Source organism: Euprymna scolopes, chromosome 46 (genome assembly GCF_053919585.1).
Source record: "Euprymna scolopes isolate OS-2025 chromosome 46, ASM5391958v1, whole genome shotgun sequence".
NCBI lineage: Eukaryota > Metazoa > Mollusca > Cephalopoda > Sepiida > Sepiolidae > Euprymna > Euprymna scolopes.
In genome coordinates this window covers 136418341-136441352 of record NC_136527.1, presented here as the reverse complement: position 1 = coordinate 136441352, position 23012 = coordinate 136418341, and the positions used below count along the sequence as shown (strand labels likewise).

At 37.8% G+C, this 23012-nt stretch overlaps 1 protein-coding gene and 1 long non-coding RNA gene across 3 annotated transcripts in view; one reads left to right on the top strand and one right to left on the bottom strand.

Moving 5' to 3' along the window:
- Positions 1–23012, bottom strand: part of LOC145271436 (uncharacterized) — an 854738-nt gene that overhangs the window by 308912 nt on the left and 522814 nt on the right. Inside the window, exon 5 of the long non-coding RNA XR_013865874.1 lies at positions 16106–16209. This is a non-coding gene — a long non-coding RNA (uncharacterized LOC145271436). The remainder of the gene's footprint in view (positions 1–16105; positions 16210–23012) is intronic.
- The window catches only part of LOC145271435 (putative E3 ubiquitin-protein ligase HECTD2), a 535251-nt gene that overhangs the window by 44512 nt on the left and 467727 nt on the right, over positions 1–23012 (top strand). The window lies entirely within an intron of this gene.

Genomic DNA, 23012 nt, shown 5'->3' with positions numbered 1-23012 from the left:
TATAGAAATCCTCAAATCTTTCCACTTAGATTCCACTCCCATTTAGAAATCAACCAGCTTGTTTCTGGGTTAGGGTTAGAGTTAGGATTCGAACTTGGAACACCAAGGTTGTCAGTCCGTATCGTTTACCAATAAACTACCGACACCTCCCCACACACATTCGTTATAGAAATCCTCAAATCTTTCCACTTAGATTCCACTCCCATTTAGAAATCAACCAGCTTGTTTCTGGGTTAGGGTTAGAGTTAGGATTCGAACTTGGAACACCAAGGTTGTCAGTCCGTATCGTTTACCAATAAACTACCGACACCTCCCCACACACATTCGTTATAGAAATCCTCAAATCTTTCCACTTAGATTCCACTCTCATTTAGAAATCAACCAGCTTGTTTCTGGGTTAGGGTTAGAGTTAGGATTCGAACTTGGAACACCAAGCTTGTCAGTCCGTATCGTTTACCAATAAACTACCGACACCTCCCCACACACATTCGTTATAGAAATCCTCAAATCTTTCCACTTAGATTCCACTCTCATTTAGAAATCAACCAGCTTGTTTCTGGGTTAGGGTTAGAGTTAGGATTCGAACTTGGAACACCAAGGTTGTCAGTCCGTATCGTTTACCAATAAACTACCGACACCTCCCCACACACATTCGTTATAGAAATCCTCAAATCTTTCCACTTAGATTCCACTCCCATTTAGAAATCAACCAGCTTGTTTCTGGGTTAGGGTTAGAGTTAGGATTCGAACTTGGAACACCAAGGTTGTCAGTCCGTATCGTTTACCAATAAACTACCGACACCTCCCCACACACATTCGTTATAGAAATCCTCAAATCTTTCCACTTAGATTCCACTCCCATTTAGAAATCAACCAGCTTGTTTCTGGGTTAGGGTTAGAGTTAGGATTCGAACTTGGAACACCAAGGTTGTCAGTCCGTATCGTTTACCAATAAACTACCGACACCTCCCCACACACATTCGTTATAGAAATCCTCAAATCTTTCCACTTAGATTCCACTCCCATTTAGAAATCAACCAGCTTGTTTCTGGGTTAGGGTTAGAGTTAGGATTCGAACTTGGAACACCAAGGTTGTCAGTCCGTATCGTTTACCAATAAACTACCGACACCTCCCCACACACATTCGTTATAGAAATCCTCAAATCTTTCCACTTAGATTCCACTCCCATTTAGAAATCAACCAGCTTGTTTCTGGGTTAGGGTTAGAGTTAGGATTCGAACTTGGAACACCAAGGTTGTCAGTCCGTATCGTTTACCAATAAACTACCGACACCTCCCCACACACATTCGTTATAGAAATCCTCAAATCTTTCCACTTAGATTCCACTCTCATTTAGAAATCAACCAGCTTGTTTCTGGGTTAGGGTTAGAGTTAGGATTCGAACTTGGAACACCAAGCTTGTCAGTCCGTATCGTTTACCAATAAACTACCGACACCTCCCCACACACATTCGTTATAGAAATCCTCAAATCTTTCCACTTAGATTCCACTCTCATTTAGAAATCAACCAGCTTGTTTCTGGGTTAGGGTTAGAGTTAGGATTCGAACTTGGAACACCAAGGTTGTCAGTCCGTATCGTTTACCAATAAACTACCGACACCTCCCCACACACATTCGTCATAGAAATCCTCAAATCTTTCCACTTAGATTCCACTCCCATTTAGAAATCAACCAGCTTGTTTCTGGGTTAGGGTTAGAGTTAGGATTCGAACTTGGAACACCAAGGTTGTCAGTCCGTATCGTTTACCAATAAACTACCGACACCTCCCCACACACATTCGTTATAGAAATCCTCAAATCTTTCCACTTAGATTCCACTCCCATTTAGAAATCAACCAGCTTGTTTCTGGGTTAGGGTTAGAGTTAGGATTCGAACTTGGAACACCAAGGTTGTCAGTCCGTATCGTTTACCAATAAACTACCGACACCTCCCCACACACATTCGTTATAGAAATCCTCAAATCTTTCCACTTAGATTCCACTCCCATTTAGAAATCAACCAGCTTGTTTCGGGGTTAGGGTTAGAGTTAGGATTCGAACTTGGAACACCAAGGTTGTCAGTCCGTATCGTTTACCAATAAACTACCGACACCTCCCCACACACATTCGTTATAGAAATCCTCAAATCTTTCCACTTAGATTCCACTCCCATTTAGAAATCAACCAGCTTGTTTCTGGGTTAGGGTTAGAGTTAGGATTCGAACTTGGAACACCAAGGTTGTCAGTCCGTATCGTTTACCAATAAACTACCGACACCTCCCCACACACATTCGTTATAGAAATCCTCAAATCTTTCCACTTAGATTCCACTCCCATTTAGAAATCAACCAGCTTGTTTCTGGGTTAGGGTTAGAGTTAGGATTCGAACTTGGAACACCAAGGTTGTCAGTCCGTATCGTTTACCAATAAACTACCGACACCTCCCCACACACATTCGTTATAGAAATCCTCAAATCTTTCCACTTAGATTCCACTCCCATTTAGAAATCAACCAGCTTGTTTCTGGGTTAGGGTTAGAGTTAGGATTCGAACTTGGAACACCAAGGTTGTCAGTCCGTATCGTTTACCAATAAACTACCGACACCTCCCCACACACATTCGTTATAGAAATCCTCAAATCTTTCCACTTAGATTCCACTCTCATTTAGAAATCAACCAGCTTGTTTCTGGGTTAGGGTTAGAGTTAGGATTCGAACTTGGAACACCAAGGTTGTCAGTCCGTATCGTTTACCAATAAATTACCGACACCTCCCCACACACATTCGTTATAGAAATCCTCAAATCTTTCCACTTAGATTCCACTCTCATTTAGAAATCAACCAGCTTGTTTCTGGGTTAGGGTTAGAATTAGGATTCGAACTTGGAACACCAAGGTTGTCAGTCCGTATCGTTTACCAATAAACTACCGACACCTCCCCACACACATTCGTTATAGAAATCCTCAAATCTTTCCACTTAGATTCCACTCCCATTTAGAAATCAACCAGCTTGTTTCTGGGTTAGGGTTAGAGTTAGGATTCGAACTTGGAACACCAAGGTTGTCAGTCCGTATCGTTTACCAATAAACTACCGACACCTCCCCACACACATTCGTTATAGAAATCCTCAAATCTTTCCACTTAGATTCCACTCTCATTTAGAAATCAACCAGCTTGTTTCTGGGTTAGGGTTAGAGTTAGGATTCGAACTTGGAACACCAAGGTTGTCAGTCCGTATCGTTTACCAATAAATTACCGACACCTCCCCACACACATTCGTTATAGAAATCCTCAAATCTTTCCACTTAGATTCCACTCCCATTTAGAAATCAACCAGCTTGTTTCTGGGTTAGGGTTAGAGTTAGGATTCGAACTTGGAACACCAAGGTTGTCAGTCCGTATCGTTTACCAATAAATTACCGACACCTCCCCACACACATTCGTTATAGAAATCCTCAAATCTTTCCACTTAGATTCCACTCTCATTTAGAAATCAACCAGCTTGTTTCTGGGTTAGGGTTAGAGTTAGGATTCGAACTTGGAACACCAAGGTTGTCAGTCCGTATCGTTTACCAATAAACTACCGACACCTCCCCACACACATTCGTTATAGAAATCCTCAAATCTTTCCACTTAGATTCCACTCCCATTTAGAAATCAACCAGCTTGTTTCTGGGTTAGGGTTAGAGTTAGGATTCGAACTTGGAACACCAAGGTTGTCAGTCCGTATCGTTTACCAATAAACTACCGACACCTCCCCACACACATTCGTTATAGAAATCCTCAAATCTTTCCACTTAGATTCCACTCTCATTTAGAAATCAACCAGCTTGTTTCTGGGTTAGGGTTAGAGTTAGGATTCGAACTTGGAACACCAAGGTTGTCAGTCCGTATCGTTTACCAATAAACTACCGACACCTCCCCACACACATTCGTTATAGAAATCCTCAAATCTTTCCACTTAGATTCCACTCCCATTTAGAAATCAACCAGCTTGTTTCTGGGTTAGGGTTAGAGTTAGGATTCGAACTTGGAACACCAAGGTTGTCAGTCCGTATCGTTTACCAATAAATTACCGACACCTCCCCACACACATTCGTTATAGAAATCCTCAAATCTTTCCACTTAGATTCCACTCTCATTTAGAAATCAACCAGCTTGTTTCTGGGTTAGGGTTAGAGTTAGGATTCGAACTTGGAACACCAAGGTTGTCAGTCCGTATCGTTTACCAATAAACTACCGACACCTCCCCACACACATTCGTTATAGAAATCCTCAAATCTTTCCACTTAGATTCCACTCCCATTTAGAAATCAACCAGCTTGTTTCTGGGTTAGGGTTAGAGTTAGGATTCGAACTTGGAACACCAAGGTTGTCAGTCCGTATCGTTTACCAATAAACTACCGACACCTCCTCACACACATTCGTTATAGAAATCCTCAAATCTTTCCACTTAGATTCCACTCCCATTTAGAAATCAACCAGCTTGTTTCTGGGTTAGGGTTAGAGTTAGGATTCGAACTTGGAACACCAAGGTTGTCAGTCCGTATCGTTTACCAATAAACTACCGACACCTCCCCACACACATTCGTTATAGAAATCCTCAAATCTTTCCACTTAGATTCCACTCCCATTTAGAAATCAACCAGCTTGTTTCTGGGTTAGGGTTAGGGTTAGGATTCGAACTTGGAACACCAAGGTTGTCAGTCCGTATCGTTTACCAATAAACTACCGACACCTCCCCACACACATTCGTTATAGAAATCCTCAAATCTTTCCACTTAGATTCCACTCTCATTTAGAAATCAACCAGCTTGTTTCTGGGTTAGGGTTAGCTGTTTACCAGTAGACTACCGCCACCTTGCCACGCCCATTCGTGATAGAAAATCTCAAACCTTTCCACCACCCAACTACAAATTGTTTGGCCTCTCCTACATTGCATCTATATCATTCCAAACTCCATCTCCTGTTTTCTTTTTTCATCCTACTTAAATCCCACTCCTATTTAGAGATCGCCCCCACTTGTTTCCGGTTCTAAACAAACAGGAGACAGTTGACGGTCTATCATTCAAAACGGATAAATGTGTCACATGGTTCCTGATTATATATGTACCCCAGACCTTCAAGTGAGTAGTTTCTTAGCTAGTCGAATTATTTACTTAACAGCAACCCCCCACTTCAAATAGAAATTCTCAAATATGCTCATTACTGTACTTCAATTTGTTTGTCCCTTGACCTTTCCTAAATCGCATTGATTAAAAGGACACAACCCACTTTTCAGACTAAAGCCCTCGTTTCCTTTTTCTTCCCACTTAGATTCCACTCCTATTCAGAGATCGATTAGCTTGTTTTTGGTTCTGAACAAACCAGAGAAAACAGTTGATGGTCTATTATTCGGAAAGGATAAATGTGTCACACGGGTCCTGGTCCTATTGTACCTCAGCCTTTCCTAGCTAGTCGAGTCGTTTTATCATCCCCCCCCCCTCCAACTGCAAATAGAATACCGTCACCTTCCCACACACATTAGTTATAGAAATTCTTAAAAATTTTTTTGTCGCTTGACCTCACCCAAATTGCATTTATCATGGAAAGGAAAAGAACCCACACTCCAAACTCCACCACAAGTTTTCTTTAGCTTTCCACTTAAATTCCACTCCCAATTAAAGATCAACTGATGCCAGATGGGTATCAGAATATTGATGATGTAAAGATAGAAGCTATCTAACGTAGGCACATGTTGGAAACATCAACAAAAACGGGTCGATATGTCGTCGGCTATAACTGGTTGGCATGGGTCGCTTCTTGTGTGTCCGTCGTGGCATTAATGGGAGGAACTGCAGGCTGAAATCGAACACTTGTACAAAAATAGCGAACAAATGCATTTTTATTTTGGAATTCATATATATATATATATATATATATATATATACTAGACTACCTGTGACCCGTTGGGTCAGTATATTATATTAACTATGGAATTCATGTAGGAGTGTGACACTTGTGACGTAAAGAAAATATTTTTTTGACATAACAGAAACATTTCTATGAAAGTATATTAAAATGAAAAAAGAATATAGATAGATTTCAAGAGCCATTCATTTCAAGTGATGCCAGATGGGGATAAGAACATTGATGATGTAAAGATAGAAGCTTGGTTTTAGATGCATTAAAAATAACCAGCCACCTCTTTCCCCATTGTACCACGTGCTCAAGATCAGAGATTCTGTTATGGGTCAAAATATCGAATTTGATTTTAATAAAGAAAAAAAAAAAAAACTAGGACACTACTGCCTACTAGTTTTAGATGCATTAAAAGTAACCAGCCACCTCTTTCCCCATTGTACCACTACTAGTGTTTTTATTTCCTCCCACAGTTCCTCTTACTACAACAACCTGTCCTTAGATTTCGTTTGACGGTGTCACGAAACCTGAGCTTAAATCTGCCTATGCCTCGTACCCCATACTCCAGTTGTGAAAATAGTATCTGTTTTTTTTTTTTTTTTTTTTTTTTTTTTTTACATAGTGATCACCACTTATCAAGGCCCGGAAGCCACTCAGGGATAAGGGTTATTGCAAGTACATTACGTTAGTGTGGAGATTTGATGGAGTGTTTACTTAAGGGGGCGGTTCATTAGGAATTTGTTAAGTTTGGACTTGAAGACATCCAAGTTGTAGTCCGGTGGGAGGCAGGCAGACGGAACAGAGTTCCACTGGCGTGCAGTTCTAAGAAAGAAGCTTTGTTCATGGAATCCGCGTTTTGATTTAGGCACAGATATAGAGTGGGGGAAATTTTTCACAGTGGATTCAGCTAGACGGGTGTTTATCGTGAAAGATTGGCGAGGGGGGGGACCAGAGATTGGAGTTTAGACGAGCACCTGCCATGGAAATAACGATAAAACAAGGATAGGCTCGCAACGTCTCTTCTGTGGGAGAGAGGTTGCAGGGTAGAGAAAAGAGCATCCCCCACTAAGCCACGAAGTCTATTTTGTACTCTGTCAAGGCAGGATAGGCAGTTTTTAGCAGCTCCTGCCCAGATATGGCAACAGTATTCCATCCTTGGACGTACTTGGCTTTTATATAGATAGAGAATTGCATCAGTAGTGAGATATCTTCTGGAGCGGTAGAAGGATCACACAATCTTTCCAGCGACCTTGGCAACAGACTTGATGTACGTGTTCCATTTCAGATCAGGAGAAAAGGTCAAACCCAGAAGCTTGTCAAAACACGGAGCCTCACCTAGCCAAGAGCCATCCATCACAATTGATGCCAGATGGGGATCAGAGCGTTGATGATGTAAGGATAGGAGTTTGGTAGTCGGGAGTTCTCCATTCTGTTTACGTGCCCGGCCCATCTTAGGTTTTTCCAGATAAGCAGGTCATACATGCTTGGGAGGTTGGCTTGTGATAGGACCTCCCTGTTGCTGACAAAGTCATACCACTTGACATTTAAAATCTGCCGAAGGTGTCTCATCATATAGGTGTTGAGCTTGCGGGCTACCAGTTTGTACACTGGCCAAGTTTCTGCATCGTATAAGAGTGACGAGAGGACGATGGCGTGGTACACCAAGCATTTAGTTCTGAAAGTCAGGTCTTTATTTTGCCAGACCTTCTGTTTGAGTTTTTCGTAGGATATGGAGGCATTAGCCATTCTTGTAGAAATCTCCTTGTCCATTTTGTTGTTGTTCATGACCGTGGTCCTTAGGTATTTAAATTTGCTGACATTGTAAAGCTCCTGGTCTTGAATCTTAATTGGCTGGCTAAAATAATACAAAGAAAAGGAGATAGACAGCGACACCAGGCACAAGCAATAGAAATGGTTTTTTATTTGCCCATGGGACAGAAAAAAACCCCTCAATGACATGTCCCCAAATGTAACCTCAAGGTGGCTTTTTTTTTCTTTTCTTTTTTGTTTTTCTTACTCATTAATTTTGTCCCAAACCGTACAAAACATTTGCTTTAGTTTTACAAAAACAAACAAACAATTATTGATGATTTTAGAAAAATAAATCTCTTCCAGATTAGAAAAAATATTACAATTTTTAACAAAAAATTTATTGCGCAAAGGATTGTGAAATCAGAGGTTTTAGTCTGAGTTGGATTTCTAAGTCGGAGTCGGAATTTTTTTTTCCAACTCCTTAAGTTCAATAAATTTATTTTTTTTACATGGTTTTCCTGTTTGGTTTTACCAGTTACACAATTTAGCATTTTTTTTTTTTTAATGGTTTTGATTTTATTTTTGGAGATATATCATAATTTGTACTGTACTATAATGCTTCTATTTCATTTCTTTTTTTATTCTTTCTCAGCTTTTTATTCTTCTTCTTTCATTGTTTCTTCTTCCTCTTCATCTCTATCTACTTTTTCTTTCTCTACTTTCTTAGTTCTGAAAGTCAGGTCTTTTTTTTGCCAGACCTTCTGTTTGAGTTTTTCGTAGGATATGGAGGCGTTAGCCATTCTTGTAGAAATCTCCTTGTCCATTTTGTTGTTGTTCATGACCGTGGTCCCCTAAGTATTTGCATTTGCTGACATTGTAAAGCTCCTGGTCTTGAATCTTAATTGGCTGGCTAAAATAATACAAAGAAATGGAGATAGACATGACAGCGACACCAGGCACAAGCAATACAAAAAAGGGTTTTTTCTCTCCACCCAGGGTTCCTTACATGATCTACACACACCCGGGCAACGCTGGATACCCCCTCCTGCTACTACCATTTTTTTTTTCTTCCACCTTTCTCTCCACCCTGTCTGCTTACTGTTGTTTTGATCCCCCACCCCCACACACACAACTACTACCAAATTTTTTAACACCATTCCAGGGCATTTTACAACTAATCAACCAGACGGGACCTTTCCAGGACATTTTATAACTAATCAACCAGACGGGACCTTTCCAGGGCATTTTACAACTAATCAACCAGACGGGACCTTTCCAGGGCATTTTACAACTAATCAACCAGAAGGGACCTTTCCAGGGCATTTTACAACTAAGCAACCAGAAGTGACCTTTCCAGGGAATTTTACAACTAATCAACCAGACGGGACCTTTCCAGGGCATTTTACAACTAATCAACCAGAAAGAATCTTTCCAGGGCATTTTACAAGTAATCAACCAGACGGGACCTTTCCAGGGCATTTTACAACTAATCAACCAGAAAGAATCTTTCCAGGGCATTTTACAATCATTCAACTAGATGGGACATTTCCAGGGCATTTTATAAGTAATTACTTTTAATGCATCTAAAACCAAGCTTTACATCAACGCTCTGATCCCCATCTGGCATCAACTGAAATGAATGGCTTTTGTCTTGGGGAGACCTCATGTTTTGACAAGCTTCTGGGGTTGACCTTTACTCCTCATCTGATATGGAACACATACATTAAATCTGTTGCCAAAGCCGCTGGAAAAATGGTGGGATCCTTCTATCGATCCAGAAGATATCTCACTGCTGATGCAATTCTCTATCTATATAAGAGCTAGGTACGTCCAAGGATGGAATACTGTTGCCACATTTGGGCAGGAGCTGCTAGAAAGGACTTATCCTGCCTTGACAGAGTTCAAAATAGACTTTGTAGCCTAATTCACAGTAGGGAAACGTGCGACTTACCTAATTAGCACGTGTGCATAATTCAATGGGTCGGTCGTGGAATGAAATGAATGAAGAAGAAAGAAACAAAAATGGCTGCCTTATCTCTTTATATGCCTGCAATGTGACCACCCGATATGCAAATGAGATGCTCCTGGTTGGAGATAAAAGAGGGTTGATTTTTTAAAGGGTCGTTCATTTTGAAGTTGGATTTCGAAGAAATAAGTTGAATTAGCAGAAGCACGTTGGGAGTTGAGAGAAGGTGCGTTACGTGTACAGCAGTTTGGAAGTTGGAAGTTTGGACAAACGTGTCAAACTTACCCAGAAAATTATTGGTGTGATGGGCAGAAGAAATAACACTGAAGTTATTGAATTATAAGCTATTTCGGCTCTTCTGGTGGGATCCTTCTATCGATCCAGTAGATATCTCACTGCTGATGCAATTCTCTATCTATATAAGAGCCACGTACGTCCAAGGATGGAATATTGTTGCCACATTTGGGCAGGAGCTGCTAGAAAGGACTTATCCTGCCTTGATAGAGTTCAAAATAGACTTTGTAGCCTAATTCACAGTAGTTAGATTTCTCAGATTGTGATTGGGAGACAGTAAGAGATGCAGGTTCGGAGGGTTCTGTGATTTTTGGTGACTTCAGTGCTCAGATAATGAGACCTGGTTTCCACTAACTCATATGGCATTTATGCTGACAACACTACCATCTATGGGAGCACATCAAAGGCCATAAATAACGACTGATCTTGAGTATGTGATACAATGAGGAAAGAGGTGGCTTGTGGCACTATTTGCTTGTGCCACTGTTTCTAACACACTCTGCAGCATGGACGGGTGGTAAATTGTCCATGATCGTAGAGATACAAAGAAACCCCCTTCCCATAATCCCCTTGCTATCTTTCTGTCTCTTTCCTGCACGACCACCATGATGTGAGGACGCATAGACTGTCTCTCCGTAAATGAGGGGGGGGGCACCCCCTCCCTCAACACTAGTTAGGGTAGGTTAGTTAGCTTTGAAAAGCCTATGGTAAAAATTAATTGTAAATTGTTTTTTTTGTAATATATATTGTATCTCTAATGTAAAATAAAATAGTTAGTTATACCTTTGTATATTACAATTGTGTCGCGTGTCATTTTTCTTGTGTCTGCCATGAATGCCTTCATAAATGTCTTAAGTCGAAAGGCGGCCCTGAGGACAAAGAAATGAAGATTCCCACCAGAATGCCACCAGGGTGAAGAGATCATCTTGAGAAAGGAAAGGAGCCACACCCAAAACCAACATCTCAGGTATGATTTTCTTCTTACTACACAGACCCTAATGACTGGCCCATCTTCATGTCTTCATGAGACCGCTTTAAGACATTTACTATAACACGTCTGTCGGTCACACCCCAGTGACCGGCTGATAGTGGTATAAATGGTGCCGTGACCAGGATTGACCCTGGTTAATTACCAGACGGATCTCGTCGCATCTGTGTCGCAGTATAAATGATGCACTATGACCAGAACATATTGTTTCCCAGCATGGAAATAATTTCGACCCTTAAACCCACGGCACAACCAAAAATAACGACCACTAGACGAATCGAATAAAAAAAAAATGGTCCACGGTCTTTAAAAACGGAAAAAACTATTTCTGGCAAAATTTAAAAAAAAATGGCAGACCAGTACACACGCGCACAAAAAAAAAAAAACGCACTCAAAAAGGAAAATTCAGAGCCTGAACAAAAAATTGTCTTGCACCTACAAAAAAAAAAAAACAGTTTACAAAGGATCGATTTAAAAAAAAAGAGTATTGAAAGTAACCCTTCGAACAAAAAAGTAAGAAATGTGTCCCACACAAAAAAAAAACAGAGATGAGAAAAAAGTGTCTCTAGAATATGCAATATCTCTTTCTCTCTCACGCTTTCTCTCTTTCTGTCTCTCTCAAGATATATATCTATATGTGTGTATATCTATGCATCTTGTTATTACATGAAAGAAAAAGAAAAAAATCCTTCAAACACGAAGCTCGAAAAATAAATTTAAAAAAGAAAAAAAAAAGGAAAGAAAATAAAGGATACCTAACATTTTTTATCTGATCTTTATTTCAGGTTTATAAAAATATAGGACTTTTTAAAAAAAAATTCTTTTGACTTTGCAAGTGTTAGATTCAGATTTGAAAAAATAGAACTTTTACATTACATTTTATTCCATGAACAGTTGATGTGTTTATTTTTCAGGTTAGGTACCAATTTACGCTGAAACATAAGGGGACTTTTTGATTTGATAATGTTTTTTATTTATTTTTTTTGTCTGTTAAAAAAAGAAAAGAAGGGAAAGAAAAAATATTATCGCTAAAAATTTAGATTACATAATACGAAGTTTTCTTTGTGTGAGCGCCTTACAAAATTGATAAAAACAAGATTTTTTCTATTTTATTTTTTTGTTTTAAACTCGTAGAAATGTTTAATGTCTACCTGTCACTCATTTGTTTGAAACAATGGCCGCACATAGGAAGGAAGCGAAGATGACCTCGTCATGGTGTTTGTGAGGGTGTTGAGGGATGGGTGGTGGAACAATGCGACCTGCCTCTGTTTCTCTTCCTCTCTTTCACCACCTCTCGTGTTGTCTACCATTCTTTCACCCTCTGCAAGCTTTTTTTGGGGACGAGAGAGTGACTTTTAAAATCGAAGAGTTTTTTTTGTGAGATTACGTAATAGTGTTATGGGGGTGGTAGGGTGTGTAATGGCATCGCTCTGTCTCTATCCCCTTCTTTCCCCCTCATTCTCTCTCTCTACTCTTGTGTTTTAATGATTGTATAGCTAAACCCCCATGGCTGATTGCAGGAGGGCATATAATAACGAATTAACTTGGAGTTTTTTAAATTTTTCTACCAAGTTTAAAGAACAAAATTATTTATGCTTCGTTAAATTACATTAAATGATGTCTTCAATTGGTTTTTATTAAAAATAAAAACTGAGACGATTATTCAAACAGCACTTAAAGTACTTTTTTTGAAGTCTTCGAGTGTTTGGAAAAGCCAACTGTTACATGATTACGTTAATTTTTTAAGAGTTCTCTGAGATGTTCATAGTTTTTCTTAAAGAAAAATTACGCTATTACATTTCGAATATTCTCTGAATTTTTAATAATTTCTAAGGAAATATTGTTTGACTAACGAAAGAGATTTTCCTGAACTCTAGATGATTTTAAGGAAGAATTATTCGAGCAAATTCTTTAATTGAAGGTTTATTTGAAATTGGACCGTATGATAGGGGTCCCTGAAATATTGACTGAGGAGTATATACGTAAAATTGAATTAATTATTAAGAAAAAAAAAAGATTTCCTCAGTCTAGAAAGATCTCTCTTTAATTGAAACTTTAATTTTTTCGAGCTGTTAACTATACAGAACTGGTCGTTAACTAATGTGACTCCCAGGTGTGGCGGGAGTTTATTAATTCGAAATAATCCTTGTGAGTGAGTTTAGGAAAAGAATTGCTTTTAAATGATAAAATAATTACTTTGGAAAATAAAGTTAATTAACGTGAAATGTTTCTGAATTCGAAATGACCTTGATAATGACCTATAAGAAGAAATGATTTTTAAGAATCAATTAAATAACTTTAAATGTACACTGAATTTTAAAAATAATAATTACGAAATGAAAAATTTGGGATGTTTCTGAATCTCATTGTGAAGGGTGAATTGATTCAAAATGAATTGTCTATGATCTTTTCGGAAGATTAATTTTAATAATGAACCAAATGTTTGGAATAATTTTTGAATTGTATTACGAAAAATGGGTCTATTCGAAGTTTATGACCTTTTGAGAAGATTGTTTTTTATAATAATAAATGACTTACTTTGGAAAGAAGTTAACTAACATAAATTGATTTTAACGATGAACCAAAATACTTGAAATAATTTTTAAATTTTGGAATTAAATTTTAATGATCTTTTGTAAATCAAGTTTTGAAAAAATACACATACTTTTTAAATGTACCCTGAAATTTGGGAAAAAGTTAATTATGAATGTAATAACTGAAATGCGTTTGCATTGTGTAAACAAATTCTAATTGTGACCGAGGTGCTCTGAAATGATTTTTTAAAAATGTTTTCTTTTTAAGAAAAAAAATTGTTAACACCCTATTTCATTGATTTAATGTATACCAGGTTTCTGAATTGTTTATTTTTGGAAATTTTTTTTCCCCCTAATTGAGTATTCTAACTCATGAAGGCTGAGTGCCCTTCTTAATTAATTCTTTATATAATTAATAAATATTCCGTGGTGGATAGTTTTTATTGGTCGCTCGGCGGCAGACTCCTTGCTCTAACAGAATTAATTGGATTAGAACCTCTGAAGACCAAGGTTTTACTAAATCCATATAGGTCGGCGTGATGAGGTCACGTAACCCCGACTTATCTAAAATACATTATACTGGTTGCTGAAGAGAGCGTAAGTCCAGTAACTGAAGTAATAACTTGGAATACATATAGGTCGGCGTGATGAGGTCACGTAACTCCGACTTGGTTAAAATACATTATACTGGTTGCTGAAGGGAGCGTAAATCCAGTTACGAAAATAATGTTATGCAGACTAAATTAAAAAACGTATAGGTCGGCGTGATAAACTCACGTAGAATCCGGCTTAGTGAAATACGTATAGGTCGGCGTGATAAACTCACGTAGAATCCGGCTTAGTGAAATACGTATAGGTCGGCGTGATAAACTCACGTAGAATCCGGCTTAGTGAAATACGTATAAGTCGGCGTGATAAACTCACGTAGAATCCGGCTTAGTGAAATACGTATAGGTCGGCGTGATAAACTCACGTAGAATCCGGCTTAGTGAAATACGTATAGGTCGGCGTGATAAACTCACGTACAATCCGGCTTAGTCAAATACGTATAGGTCGGCGTGATAAACTCACGTACAATCCGGCTTAGTCAAATACGTATAGGTCGGCGTGATGAACTCACGTAAAATCCGGCTTTGTTAAAAAATATTATAATGGTTGCTTAAGAAAGTGTAAATCCAGTAACTGAAATCATGAGGTCATTGCCTCGATGGAGGGCGAGGATGATTACCCTCTCTGGTATTTGAAGCAGTATACCAGTCTACCAGGAGCCTGGTGGAAAAAAATAACTTGCTTCACTGAGTTCCTGATGGAACGTAGAGCATGGGGACATTGATTGCTGACGGCCGGTTGACGCACCATTCACGGAAAATTAGGGACTTCTGAAATTTATGAATGCTCATAAATTTCGGATAGCATAGGGAGGGATGTGGCACTATTTGCTTGTGCCACTGTTTCTAACACACTCTGCAGCATGGACGGGTGGTAAATTGTCCATGAGCGTAGAGATACAAAGAAACCCCCTTCCCATAATCCCCTTGCTATCTTTCTGTCTCTTTCCTGCACGACCACCATGATGTGAGGACGCATAGACTGTCTCTCCGTAAATGAGGGGGGGGGCACCCCCTCCCTCAACACTAGTTAGGGTAGGTTAGTTAGCTTTGAAAAGCCTATGGTAAAAATTAATTGTAAATTGTTTTTTTTGTAATATATATTGTATCTCTAATGTAAAATAAAATAGTTAGTTATACCTTTGTATATTACAATTGTGTCGCGTGTCATTTTTCTTGTGTCTGCCATGAATGCCTTCATAAATGTCTTAAGTCGAAAGGCGGCCCTGAGGACAAAGAAATGAAGATTCCCACCAGAATGCCACCAGGGTGAAGAGATCATCTTGAGAAAGGAAAGGAGCCACACCCAAAACCAACATCTCAGGTATGATTTTCTTCTTACTACACAGACCCTAATGACTGGCCCATCTTCATGTCTTCATGAGACCGCTTTAAGACATTTACTATAACACGTCTGTCGGTCACACCCCAGTGACCGGCTGATAGTGGTATAGCTGGTTACTTTTAATGCATCTAAAACCAAGCTCCTATCTTTACATCATCAATGTTCTGATCCTCATCTGGCATCAATTGAAATGAATGGCTCTCGTCTTGGGGAGGCCTCATGTTTTGACAAGCTTCCGGGCTTGACCTTTACTCTAGATCTGAAATGGAACACATACATCAAGTCCGTTGCCAAGGCCGCTGGAAAAATGGTGGGATCCTTCTATCGATTTAGTAAATGTCTTAACATTGTTTAATTGCTGATGCAATTCTCTATCTATATAAATTTTTTTTTTTTTACTTTTGCAATCACGACTATATACAACAAAAAGAAAAGAAAAGAAATACAAGAATTACAGCTGAAAAGAACAGATTTAGCATGACACCATGGGAGTGAGGAATCATGAAAACGGTTGGATAGTCCACGATAATATATAAGCAGCTAAATCCCACCCCTTCACAGTAGAGATCCCTAGATCTCACTGCTGATGCAATTCTCTATCTATACAAAAGCCAGGTACGCTAGTATAATATAAAAACAAAAGACAAAATCTCCCCCCCCCTTCCGACTATTACACCGTGCTCCCCTTGAAGGGAGTACAACTCAACATTTTCTCACCTTAAATATGGCCACCATGTTGCCGAATGATTCGAAGAGTGTCAAACAAATATTCTTTGATTTCTTTCCATTGGGAACTGCTTTTGCTGACATAAGACATTTCTCTGGAAAGAAGAAGAAAAGAAATACAAGAATTACAGCTGAAAAGAACAGATTTAGCATGACACCACGTGAGTGAAGAACTATAAAAACGCTTGGATAGTCCACAATAATATTTGGAACGGATAAAAAGAAAGAGTACCAAGAGACATTGCAAGCCAGGTTCTGCCCTATCGCTATTTTCATGGCAAATGCTCGTCTGAGCTTCAATCTTTGTTTCCCCCCCCCCCAAAAAAAAACGTCTCGCTACAACCATTATCAAAAATTCTCCTCACTCTCTATCTGTGTTGAAATCTAGATGCAACTTCCATGAAAAAGAAAAGAAATACAAGAATTACAACTGAAAAGAACAGATTTAGCATGACACCATGTGAGTGACGAATCATGAAAACGCTTGGATAGTCCACAATAATATTTGGAACGGATAAAAAGAAAGAGTACCAAGAGACATTGCAAGCCAGGTTCTGCTCTATCGCTATTTTCATGGCAAATGCTCGTCTGAGCTTCAATCTTTGTTCCCTCCCCCCCCCCCAAAAAAACGTCTCGCTACAACCATTATCAAAAATTCTCCTCACTCTCTATCTGTGTTGAAATCTAGATGCAACTTCCATTAAAAAGAAAAGAAATACAAGAATTACAGCTGAAAAGAACAGATTTAGCATGACACCATGTGAGTGACGAATCATGAAAACGGTTGGATAGTCCACGATAATATTTGGAACAGATAAAAAGAAAGAGTACCAAGAGACATTGCAAGCCAGGTTCTGCTCTATCGCTATTTTCATGGCAAATGCTCGTCTGAGCTTCAATCTTTGTTCCCTCCACCAAAAAAAAATCAAAAAACACGTCTAGCTACAATCATTATCAAAAATTCCCCTCACTCTCTATCTGTGTTGAAATCTAGATGCAACTTCCATGAAAAAGAAAAGAAATACAAGAATTACAGCTGAAAAGAACAGATTTAGCATGACACCATGTGAGTGGGGAACCATAAAAACGCTTGGATAGTCCACGATAATATTTGGAAGAGATAAAAAGAAAGAGTACCAAGAGACATTGCAAGCCAGATTCTGCCCTATCGCTATTTTCATGGCAAATGCTCGTCTGAGCTTCAATCTTTGTTCCCTCCATATAAATCATAAAACTCGCTATGTCGATCTGTCAGTGTTTTTTTAATGGATCTTTGGCTGGTTAAAATAGTTTTTAAGGGGTCAAAAAAAGGGGTCAAAATTGAAAAAAAAAAAAACCCAAAAGATCTCCTTAGCTGACCTCAAGAATGTGCAAACATTGAGAAATTAACATTCTTGAGAATCCTAAATTATTGGCGCTTCTACACAATTGGGACGGGATTTTGTAGTCGATAGAGTTTTGAGATAAAGAAAAATGGTTTCAACTGATTTTTTTTTTTTTGACAATTCTAATAAACTAGCGGGGGTACCCGGCGTTTCCTGGGTGTTTGGGAGGTGTAAAAGAAAGAAAAAAAAAAACATGTTTTGTTAGGTAGGTAGGTAGGCTGGAACCTGCACCCCTGAGGTTAACAGTGTGATGACTTCCCACCACGCTACGATGGCAGAGACGTGAGAATGTGTGAAATAAAATTATTTTTTTCATTTTTTTATTAATTTTTTTTTTTATTCAATTTTCACCCCAAACAAGGCACAGTGCCACTTTGAAGCAGGGGGCTACTATTAGGGACTTAATTAGCGGGGTCATTATGAAGGGAGAAGAGTAGAAAGATGTTTGTTCACATTACACTTGAACTTCTGCATATCATTGCAGTTGGGAAAGCAGAATCCCGGAAGGGAGTTCCAAAGACCCGCACTTCTGGGGAAGAAACTATTGGAGTAAAAGGCTTTCTTGCACCTAGGGATCTCCACTGTAAAGGGATGAGACTTAGTAGATTGTCGGGTTTGTCGGGGGTAGTTACGTCGAGGAAGTACAAGTGTCTGCAGTTCGTCAGAGCATTCACCATTAAAGTATTTGTAGAACAGGCAGAGGGATGCAACATCTCGTCGATGGGACAGAGGCTGAAGCCTAGATGACAGTTCAGGACCTATCAGGTTGGCGACTCTCTTTTGAACCCTGTCCAGGAGCGAGAGACAAGCAGCAGATGCACCAGCCCAGATGTGACAACAGTACTCCATACATGGGCGAATGGTTGCCTTATAGAGGTATAGGATACTGGCAGGCGTAAGTAGTTTTCTAGCACAGTAGAGGGAGCCAACCTTCCTTGCAGCAGCCTTGGCAATGCTCTCAATGTATCTATTCCAGTTCATATTCCCTGTAAATGTTAGGCTGAGGAATTTAAAAGAAGTACTTTCAGGCAATGTGTTCTTGGCCATTGCTATTGGTGGTAGAGAAGGTTTAAAAAGTGATGTGACACGCCATTACGCCACAGAGAATCAAACGCACAAGTGGCAGGTGCGTGCGGAATTTAATTCTGCACTTAATTTTAACTGCGGGGTAGTTCTTTTGGATTTGTTTTTTTTTTTCACCCAACTTTGTCTGGTTTTGTTTCCCCAACGTGCTGGGGAAAACCAGCTCCCCTTTTATTAGGGGAGTGTCCAAATAAAAGCGATTATCTAATATGACAATGAAAAACTGCTCCTTAGTTTCACATCAGTTTCGCTTTTATACGAAAAAGCCAAATCAACACGGGAGAAGCCGAAGTAGCAAGAAACTTGTAAAAGTCGGTGTAAATAAATCTAGCCGCGACGCGCGTTCACAAATCGTACATATTATGATCTACACGATTTTATAAGAAATTCTAAGCAATAGTAATCCCCCCCCCCAGGAACCCCGGCGGATATATAAACATTCTCACGCACGTTTTGCGTGTTATATATATAGATATATATATACTAGCAGGGGTACCCGGCGTTGCTCAGGTGTTTAGAGGTGTGTTTTTGTGTAAATCAAATCAAAAGAATCGTTACCTGGGTGTTTGTGTCGGGGGGGGGGGGAGTTTTAAAAAAAGAAAAGTGCTGCAAGCCAGTTTCTGTTTCCCCTGCCTCCATCGTTCGCTTTTTTTATACCGAATAGCGAAAGAAACACGTAGTGATGAAAAAAATCTGGAAAAAATAGCGCGTGAAAGTCGTGAAAATTAAATACACATGCAACCCCCCCCCCGTTCATAACCCATACATATTATCATTTAGACAGCATATAAAAAGAGTTAAGAAGAAGCGAGCCACCCGACCGAGAAGGCCCGGCGAAAAAAGCCTGTTGCGGACACACAGAAAAAGTGCACACACATTTCCGCTTTTATATAGCAGGGGATACCCGGCGTTGCCCGGATGTTTGTTCCTCATCTTTCATTTAATATTGCTGTTTGCTCCTTTTCGTTAAAGATTTATTCTTGCGTATGTGTAGGGCATACACATTATGTCGAATTTGGGCTAGGAGATCCGTGTTCAATCCTCGATCGAGTCATATAAAATTTTGGCATTAAAAATTATATGTGATGCTCCTTGCTAAAACATGTTTAGAATAGCTGTCTTTTTAGAAAGCCATTCTTAATATGAGGAAAGGGAGAATTTCAGGTTGACATGGCTTCCCACAGAAGAGACGTTGCGAGCGTATCCTTGTTTTATCGTTATTTCCATGGCAGGTGCTCGTCTGAGCTCCAATCTCTGGTCCCCCCTTGCCAATCTTTCACGAAAAACACCCGTCTAGCTGAATCCACTGTGAAAAATTTCTCCCACTCTATATCTGTGCCTAAATCAAAACGCGGATTCCATGAACAAAGCTTCTTTCTTAGAACTGCACGCCTGTGGAACTCTGTTCCGTCTGCCTGCTTCCCTCTGGACTACAACTTGGATGTCTTCAAGTCGAATGTTAACAAATTCCTAATGGACTGCCCCCTTAAGTAAACACTTCAGCAAATCTCCACACTAACGTAATGTAATTGCAATAACCCTTATCCCTGAGTGGCTTCCGGGCCTTGATAAGTGGTGATCACTGTGTAAAAAAAAAAAAAATGTTTGATTTTAAAATGTTCTTGGTCCTTCGCGTTTTCATTGAAAATTGTAATCTTCTGACAGCTGATTGGCTAATCGTTTCGTTTGCTGTGTACGTAACCTACCGCAAAGTTATGAGAGATTAAGTTATAAAAACTAGGTAAGTACCGAATTCTCTAGTAGATCAAAGTGAGATTTTAATAAGGTTTAAAAACTTATATTCCTCCGTAGAAAACATGTTGGAAAAAAAAGTAAAGAAAATCGAAACATATAAAGAAGTTTTGAATTCCTGAATATTGACAAAATAGTAATGCCAGGGAGGATGGTGTCATTTCATTTATGATAGCTATTTCCTGTCACCTTTATTCCCAGAGACTTAGCAGCTAAAGACCAAATCGATTTTGTTGCACAGATCTGAATACCTCGTATATAAAATTCCAATCAATATATATACTATATATATATATATATATATATATATATATATATATATATATATATATACTATATATACTATATATACTATATATATACTATATATATATATATATATATATATACATATATATACTATATATATATATATATATATATACATATATATACTATATATATATTATATATACTATATACATATATATATATATATACTATATATATACATATATATACTATATATATATATATACATATATATATACATATATATACTATATATATATACATATATATATACATATATATACTATATATATATACATATATATACTATATATATATATTATATACTATATACATATATATATATACTATATATATATACATATATATATATATATACATATATATATACATATATATATATACTATATATATATATACTATATATATATACTATATATATATACTATATATATATATACTATATATATAATATATATATACTATATATATATACTATATATATATATACATATATATATACATATATATATATACTATATATATACTATATATATATACTATATATATACATATATATATATACTATATATATACATATATATATATACTATATATATACTATATATATACTATATATATACATATATATATACATATATATATACATATATATATATATATATATACATATATATATATATATACATACTATATATATATGTATATACTATATATATATATGTATATACTATATATATATATACTATATATATATATATATATACTATATATATATATACTATATATATACTATATATATACTATATATATATACTATATATATATATATACTATATATATATACTAATGGACTGCCCCCTTAAGTAAACACTTCATCAAATCTCCACACTAACATAATGTACTTGCAATAACCCTTATCCCTGAGTGGCTTCCGGGCCTTGATAAGTGGTGATCACTGTGTAAAAAAAAAAAAAAGTCCCTTTACAAAACTGATGATTTTTAGGGTGAAGGAATTGATGTTTTTGGCCAAATTTTCAATATTTGTCGGGCGAAGGTTTGAGCTTTAAAATAATACCAATTTGGCGAAAATCCGTGGCCCGTGTCGAAAGTTTTTGCGAGGCATACAAACACACATACAAACAAACACACATATATACACACATTTTCGCTTTTATATATATAGACTAGCGAGGGGTACCCGGCTTTGCCCGGGTGTTTGGAGGTGTGTGTGGTTTTGGGTAAATCAAAACTCCGGGGGGGGGGGGTAAAATAAAAAAAAATGTTTTGGTAGGTAAGTATGAGGATCCAACCGGAACCCTTGATGCAAAATTCTAAATTAAAGTGTGAAAAAAAAAGCGTGCGACGTTAACCATTGCACCGCCGCGACATACCAATGGAAACGCGTTTGAATTTATTTAATTACTTAGATTTGGCAGGTGCACGTTTTAATGACTTTCATTTACTGCGAAACGCGGGGGTAGGGGGAAACCGGAAAATGCCGCCAGAATTAATCATAGGAAAAGGCTTAATCCACATGCGGCGAGCGAAAACTGTTGAATATTTATCTTCCGAAGTCGAGCAAATTGAATAGACAGGCGAGCTCCGTTGACAACTCTGAGATATTACGATTTACATGTGATATAAAAAGTTTTAAAAAGTTGTAAGCCGAGCGACCACTTCTCTGAAAAAAGCCTTTTGTAGACATACAGAAAAACGAACACACATACATACATACATTTTGCCTTTTATATATATATAGATATAGATAGATAACTAAATTTATGGGATAATAATAACTAATAGAACCCCGTGGAAATTCCACAGTAGTTGAACATTTTCAAAACACATAAATAAAATGAATAAACACACACTAACACACATTTTCGCTTTTATATGTATACTAGCAGTGGGTACCCGGCATTGCCCGGGTGTTTTTCGGTGTGTGTGCTCGGGCAGGGTGTTAATCCAAACATAAGAATAAGCGAAATAAATATTTAAAAAAATTTTTAAATCGAAAAAAAAAACACACAAAAAACTAACGTACAATGTTAAAAAAAGAAAACACGAAAAAGAAAAAATCTGAAAAAAAAAAACAAACAAAAAAAAAAACATGTGAAAAATGGCTGAAATAACCCCGGATGGTACCCAGCGTTGCCCGGGTGTTTTTGGGTGTGTGTGTGTTCAAGCGGGGGTGGGGTGGGGGTGTTAATCAAAACATAAGAATAAGCAAAATTGGTTGGTTGGTTGTTTTTGTTTTATGGCATATCAACCCTTTTCGAGTTATTTAATGTTGAATCCAAAGATTTTGAAGAAAAAATTTTTAATAGAATATATTTGTTGTTTTCAAGTCGGTTTCTATTTAA